The sequence below is a fragment of the Mastomys coucha genome, unplaced genomic scaffold (genome assembly GCF_008632895.1).
Source record: "Mastomys coucha isolate ucsf_1 unplaced genomic scaffold, UCSF_Mcou_1 pScaffold7, whole genome shotgun sequence".
NCBI lineage: Eukaryota > Metazoa > Chordata > Mammalia > Rodentia > Muridae > Mastomys > Mastomys coucha.
Genome location: NW_022196913.1, coordinates 98,789,301 through 98,796,278, shown reverse-complemented (window position 1 = coordinate 98,796,278; position 6,978 = coordinate 98,789,301). Strand labels below are relative to the sequence as shown.

At 39.4% G+C, this 6,978-nt stretch overlaps 1 long non-coding RNA gene across 3 annotated transcripts; it reads right to left on the bottom strand.

Moving 5' to 3' along the window:
• Positions 1–403: 403 nt before the first annotated feature.
• Positions 404–6,701, bottom strand: LOC116081998. 3 transcript variants are annotated; one of them, XR_004115129.1, is made up of 5 exons: positions 6,671–6,701; positions 2,819–2,920; positions 2,228–2,290; positions 1,575–1,715; positions 404–611 (listed from the first exon to the last, which is right to left on the bottom strand). It is a non-coding gene; the product is annotated as an uncharacterized LOC116081998 (long non-coding RNA). The 3 variants fall into 3 exon arrangements; XR_004115128.1 differs by lacking the exon at positions 6,671–6,701 and adding an exon at positions 3,949–4,077; XR_004115130.1 differs by lacking the exon at positions 6,671–6,701 and adding an exon at positions 3,949–4,077 and having other exon boundaries at positions 1,606–1,715.
• Between the last annotated feature and the right edge of the window lie 277 nt (positions 6,702–6,978).

The following is a 6,978-nucleotide window of genomic DNA, read 5'->3' as shown; positions in this document are numbered from 1 at the left end:
TGGTACCAATTTTTGTTCTCTAGGTTCCCCTGGTTAACTAATTTTCCCTGGTTAAGTAATTTCAGTCATTACTGGGCCATTAATCCTTTTGCTTTTATCTTTCAATATAGGATCTGGATTGCTCAACTGCCTACTTTGTAAAACAGAGGGTAAATTCTGTTTAATGTTAATGTTAACTGTTAATGTTGAGGGAATGATATAACCACTTGCCCCAAGTCCATGATTTACATCATGTCTATAGAAACCCCAGATCTTAGCACCACTGATACCAAGTGAGGGGCAATATTTTGTCCTTAAAACCTAGCACATAGGCTCTAACACCTGCCAAAATAGAAGCAAAGACCTAGTCCACAGTTCAAGTAAAGCTCCCAAGTAAAAAGTCTCTAAATATACCAACCTTGCTTTTTGTCCTCTCTAGTTGTACTTTTCATAACTAGAGTGTAACAACTGGGATCCAGAATGTGGTTGTTATTTTTGTTGTTGTTGTTTTTGTTTACATAAAAGACAGCTGTAAAGCTCAGGGCTGTATGATTTGGGCAAGTTCCCCATGCAGCTGGTGGCTCGCAACAAATACTTTCTTTTCTGCTTTAATAATGTCTTTGTGCTGGTCTCTGTGGTTTTATAAACAGTTATAACAAGACACATCATTTACAGTTTAAGGCATTAAACTGCTCCATCTATAAGTTAAAAATCCATAAGAATCATAGCAAGATCTTATAAAAAGAAAAGGGGGGTTCTAATTTAGTAGGAGCATATTCTTTAAAGACTATCTCACAAATTTCCACATGATGTCAATGCCACAGACCAATGAATGGCCAGCATCTGACAGTAAGACTGCAAAGCACTCAAGGAGGAAAGTCCCATGTTACTTGCAGAATAGCACAGCCTTGTTTAGTCATCCTTCACAGAAAACCATTGCCAGGTTATCCCTTGTTTTGAAGATATATCTAGCAACCACTAATCACATAGTATCATTGTTAAATCACTAAGACTTTTTAGAAAGTGACCTCGACCTTAAAATTTCCTTGAAGTCTACTACTTTCTGTTTTTGCTAGTATGGCAGAGCTAATCAATACCCTTAAAGATGAAATGGTATGAAACATTTTGAATGTAGACTAATTCTAACCTTTCATGTTTTAACTAGCTATCAGGTCATGTAAGTTGACTTCTTAAAATCGCTGTAGCCTCACTTAAAATAGTGATAATAATGTCCTCCTCAAACGTCATTTTACATGTCAAATTTTATGGGCATATCTGTGTAGGGGGAGGGGCAGGCACATAGACAGTAGGAGAAATACAGAGAAAAGAAGGTTGTTTTAGCCTATAGTAGTTGAACAACCAATTCTATGGATATTATTTGTGAACCTGTCATTGTGTATTTATATTTTCATTAAGTAATTTTTAAGGGTAACAGAACTGCAGACTGATAGTGTAACATCATTATAAATATGAAGATAGCTGCTGGCATTTCTTGGAGATGTGTCCTGACCTGAAGGTCAATCCACCATTCTTCTCCCTTGAGTTTTGATAGCATGAAAACATGGGTCCCCAGAAGCTCACATGCCCTTATTTACCTGCAAATAGTCTTCAAATTAGACTAGCTACCTTCATTGCTTGTGGTCAAGATTCCAATTTGCTTCAAAGATGTAAGCCCAGACTTGTGTTTAACATTCGTCCCCACACCTTCTCCAAATGAGGAAAGGTCTCTGAAGTCTCTGAAAAGTGAAATTGTGGTTACTTCTCATTTTCCATGAGTGCCCAAATGCCTTCAGTGAGCATCTCAGGTGTGTACAGTAGGCAGACTACCTTCTGTAAAGACAAAATGGCCTTCAGAGGAACACATAATTTTGGGAGGCTAAAATTGGATTTCCCTATGGTATGTTTTATTTTCCCCAAGGAAGATGGAAACATTAGCTGCACTTGGTTGAGCAGACAAAAAGTGCCAAATTTTATGATAAAATAAAATGTATTTTATTCATAATTTTAGGTTAATTACTAGTTTTCCTATAGGAAAGTAGCTCTCCCTATAAGATGCATCGAGAGTACTGGGGGAACAGCAACTCCTCAATACAGTATAAGAACATCAGACATAAGGTCCCCAAATTGCTGAGGGAACAACCTTGGGTTTACTACCAGAATCAATAACTTGACTATACAGATGAGGGATGTATAGAACCTAAATTGCACACTCAAGCAGGGCTTCATCTTTGAATTAAACTTCACTTACATTTAAGTGTTCTTCCATAGTATTCTATCCTTCCAACAAAACCAGAGTTGCAGGCTTCCTCATCTGAAACAAAGATGAATAGTTTGCAGTTCCATCTATAACCTTGGTTTACAGTGACACAGCTTGACTATCAAAGGACTATTCTGACTCATTCATTCTCAAAGTCTTCCTTCTAAATTCTAGTCCAGAGATTTCCTGACTCTCCTGATTATATTTGCTCTTCTGAATGTCCTTGCCCTCTATCCTATAGGACTTTCATCTTTGTACCTAGTAGCAGCTCCATCTTTAACTCATATCCTTAATGTAGTCTTTCCTTCAGTACACCCCTATCTAGCCTTACTTGAGATGAAAGGAAAGATGCCTGCTCTCAGTGAGGTCCTGCTCTTATTTGAGATGAGACAATTCTCTTAACCCTCAGCATCTTGAGGGGTGTGTCACAAATTCTTCCAAAAACTAACCCAGACTATAGTCATTTCTGAAATTACAGTAGTCAGTCCATGGATTCAAGGTAAGACTCTGGAGGCTCAGAGGTAAAACGTATCCCAGGGTTCTTAACTGACAGAGGTAGAGTTGAGAAGTATATGTACCAACCTTCATTGGCTACAACCTCAATGGATACCACCTATCAATTAGTCCTCACTACTTTTGGAAGCCACCAAAGTCTTCAACATCCATTAATTCACATTTCAGGCTCTGCAAGGAAAGAGAGGCAGGGGAAAATCTACTGTACTTCCACAATCCTTCAGAATCGTTGGTTTAAGTCACATAACACACCCATGGAAAGTCTAAGAAACTGGACATCTGGGGACTTCTCTGGTCTCTAGAAAGAGTCTCCTCTTTCTATGTCTGATGAGAAAAATACCTAAAACCATTGTTAACATGTATAAAGAGGGGTATACTACACAAACACTAACCTAAACAGGTTTTCTAATTATTTTCTAATAAACACTAATACTACTGCTGATGAGGAAGAAGGGAAGTTGGAGAAGGAAGAGGAGGAGCACAAGCATGATATTTAAAAAGAAAAAGTGATTCAAGAAGTTCAGAGGTTACAGGTTGGAGATTATAAGTTTAAAGCCAGCCTTGGCTACCTAAGAAAACCATATGTGTGTGTGTGTGTGTGTGTGTGTGTGTATACATATGTATATACATATAAATGTATACAACAGGAAGGAAAATGGAGGGGAGAAGTAGAGGGAGAAGAGGAGAGATAAGCATCATGCATGAACCAGGCATTATGACAGTCACTGTACATAGCAGATTTTAAAAGGTTCTGTTAATGCTGTAATAGGACATGACTATTCCCATTGTATCTATGAGAAAATTGAGTCTTAGACAGATAGATTTACCAAAGCAAGAAAGAGACAGGGCTGGGATTATTTCCAGGGAAACTCATTCTGATACCCTAATACACAATTACTTTGGATTCATGGTGGCCTGGGACGTTGAAAGCTCATGTTATCTTTCATATATAGATCTTAACAATTGCAGAAATCAGGCTGCTGATACGATGGCTCATTCCTAATAACCAAACTGGAGGCAAGAATTCTGGATCTTGCTTCTTACCACAACAGGAGACACACCTCCACTGAGCCACTTCCTTGAGGGTACTAAAGAATTGTGATTGCTGACATTCTATCACAATTATTCAGTAACCTCAACACAGGAGGGGAATGTCAGTCAAACTTACTCTCCTTGAATTACATGTTTGCCCTAGTTACCTCAGCATAGTCCATCCATCTTCTATTCTCCAGGGGCATTCAGGGGACAGCCGCTAAGGAGAGAGGGACGCTCAGTTGATTGACATGGGGCTGTGTGCAGAAGGTAAGGAAAGCTTTTGAGTGGAATTATTGAAGTCTGCCTGCTTTGCTGATGAAGGATCTGAATGAAAATTGCCTTTAAAGAATACTAAAGAGAGGAGGATAACAATAGATCAAAGCCAGTCCCCTAAAGAGAGAACACTTTATTTATAGCTTCCACATTAATTCAAAACAATCCAATGAGCAGAGCTTGCCCATGCACACACACACCACAAAACCCAGATGCCTCTCAGGTTGCTATTATTCTAATACAATATCAGTGCCCAAGGCAAGAAGTATTCTGTACTTCACTCGGCAGAGCCTGTCCAAATTTACAATTAAATGGAACTGACACAACTGATCTTCCCAAAGCTCACTTCCTTTCAACTGGGGCTTTTCCTTTGGATGCTGGATATAATGCTTGCCAGGCCCCAAACTGATGGAGCTTACTGTGCCATTTCCTGGTAGGCACTGCGTTATTGTGTTCCATTAAAGCAATGGAACTTCATCTAGGGTGATTTGTCTCCTAGGAGTTACTTGGCAGTATTTGGAAGCATTTTGATTGTCACAATATGTACGTGTGTGTGGGGGGGGGCAGGTTGTCTACTGTCATCTAACGAGCACAGCTCAGAGATGTTGTAAATATTTTTATAATGTACAGGTCAGGTTCTGGTTTTTAGATAATTACCTATCGTAAAAGGTCAATAATTGGGAGGTTAGCATGCTGAGTTAGAGGACATCAGATTGAGAGCTTCTTTTTGCACTGGGAGGATGAGCTCTCCCCTTCTGGAAGCTATGGGATACACTGTCAACAGTGTCTTTCACAATTATGTGTGGGATGGAGGTACATCAAACTCAAGAGGAAAGTTAGAACTGTGCAAAGCGATCAAAGGACAATTAGGCAGATGAAAGATGCAGGGTGATGTACTTAATATGTAGCATGATAAAGGTGTATGAAAGAAAGAGATGAGTTATCTTGCAGCAAGGTTTGCTCATTATTCTATTCTGTCCTTCAGTGTTATTGTCCATTCATCGTAGAATGTAGAAAAGATGGTGTCATTCTATTGTTTATGATGAAGCCTTATTTGTTTGTTCATTCTTCTCTCATGTATTACATCCCAGTTTTAGTTTTGCCCCTCCTTCCTCTCTTCCAAATCCCTTTCCTGCTGCTCCTTTCTCTATCAGATCCATCCCTCTTCTTGTTCCTCCTTTTCCTCCTCCTCCCCGTCCATCTCCCTACAAGAAAGAGAAGGCCTGCCAAGGATATCAAACGAACACAAAATAACAAGTTACAATAAGACTAGGTATGTACCTTTATATCATGGGCTCACTGGCTAGTTTTACAGTACTAGTTGGCTAGTTTTACAACATAGGCATGAATTCTTTCCTGATAAATGGACCTTAAGTGCAATTAGAAAACTGTTTGCTAACCCTAAGATAAAGGGCTTTTAAAACTGCACCTTTGGTGATATCTTGCCATTCTGGTCATTGTTGATGTTCTTAGGTTAATGTTCTTAGGTATCCTGGCTTGGTAGAACTATTAATTGCTTTTCTCCATTGCAGCAGCTTACATACAACCTTCCAGGATTATAAGAGCTAATCCTCAGAAAGGATCCAGCATGATTTCTCTGAATTCTGTGTCTGAAGAATATGATGTTTACAGTAATAGGGGTTTGCCTTCAAAGATAGTGCCTTTTGAACATCTAGGAATGTATTAGGACTTCTGCAATTTTGCTTTTCATAGCTAATCAGAATATTTTGCATAGAAGTCTCAAGCAGGTGACTAATGGGTGAACTCAGCAAGCAGGTTAATCTCTCATCTGACCATCCCAATGTTTAGTAATGAAAGAACAAAGGAGGAAGAAGAGAGGGATGAAAGGAAAGAAGATCTATGAATGTTTATGAGTAGAGATCATATTTCTTACCCCACAAACCTCACCCTTACACTCTATTACACATGAAGCATCTTCGCCTGGCCCTGAAAGCATTTACAGTGCTGCCTACCTTGGTTAAGTTTGTGCATTGCCTTCTAGATATTTTAGCATTAGAAAAGTCCCTAAAACCACACTATACCGTATAAATACGACACAAAGGGAAACAAGAGTGACTAACTGGCTCGTGATGGGAAGCCTGCCTAATTACTTTATGGTCATACTTTAAATGAAAGAAGATTAGCTGAATGGTGAAGGTAAAGGAAACCACATGCATCATCTAACTTGGTAGTAATTTCCTGTTAGAGCCGTCCAGGGAGCTTTGGAAAACTACCCAGAGATTCTGAATTAATTAGGCATATGTATTTTTAAACGCTCCCAGATGACTTTAGGTGCATCCAAGAATGAGGCCCTCGGATCGAGTCTGTCTTCCTCACTCTCAGTAAAGAGAGAGAGGGAGAAAAAAAAGAATCTAAGGGAAAATGAAAGTTTACTCTAAGTGTATTTTCTATGTGTGTTTTTCTACTGGCTTTGAAGTCTCTCTAATTAAGACTCCATATGCAGTGGGAAATATAAGAGGGAAACCCAAGAGCTGTAGAGAAGGATTCTTTCCAACTTTTGTTGGCAGAAAGACTGGCTGGCAGTTCCTGGGGGGAGCCAGGCACTCTTGTGTCTTGCAGCCAAGTAGCTGCAGTGAGCTCCCTGGTACTCACAAACCTCCTGTGCTTCTTGTGAGAGGCTTGGGATGCTGCCTTGACTTGAGGGAACACCTCCTTCTCCTTCTTTTGTTTGACTCCAATATTCTCCACCTCTCTAGTATGCAAGACATGGTAGAATTGTGCTTTAGAAGGATGTGAAAATTTCTGATCTTATTGAAAGAATAATATTCAACCCATAGTCGCAAGTGGAATTAATAGGAAAGGATATATAAACTGAGTTCTCATTGAGAAAAATGATAGTGATGAATGGTGGTAGATGTAGTGGTTGTCCTACTTCATACTGGAGGCACAGCTGGGAGCTG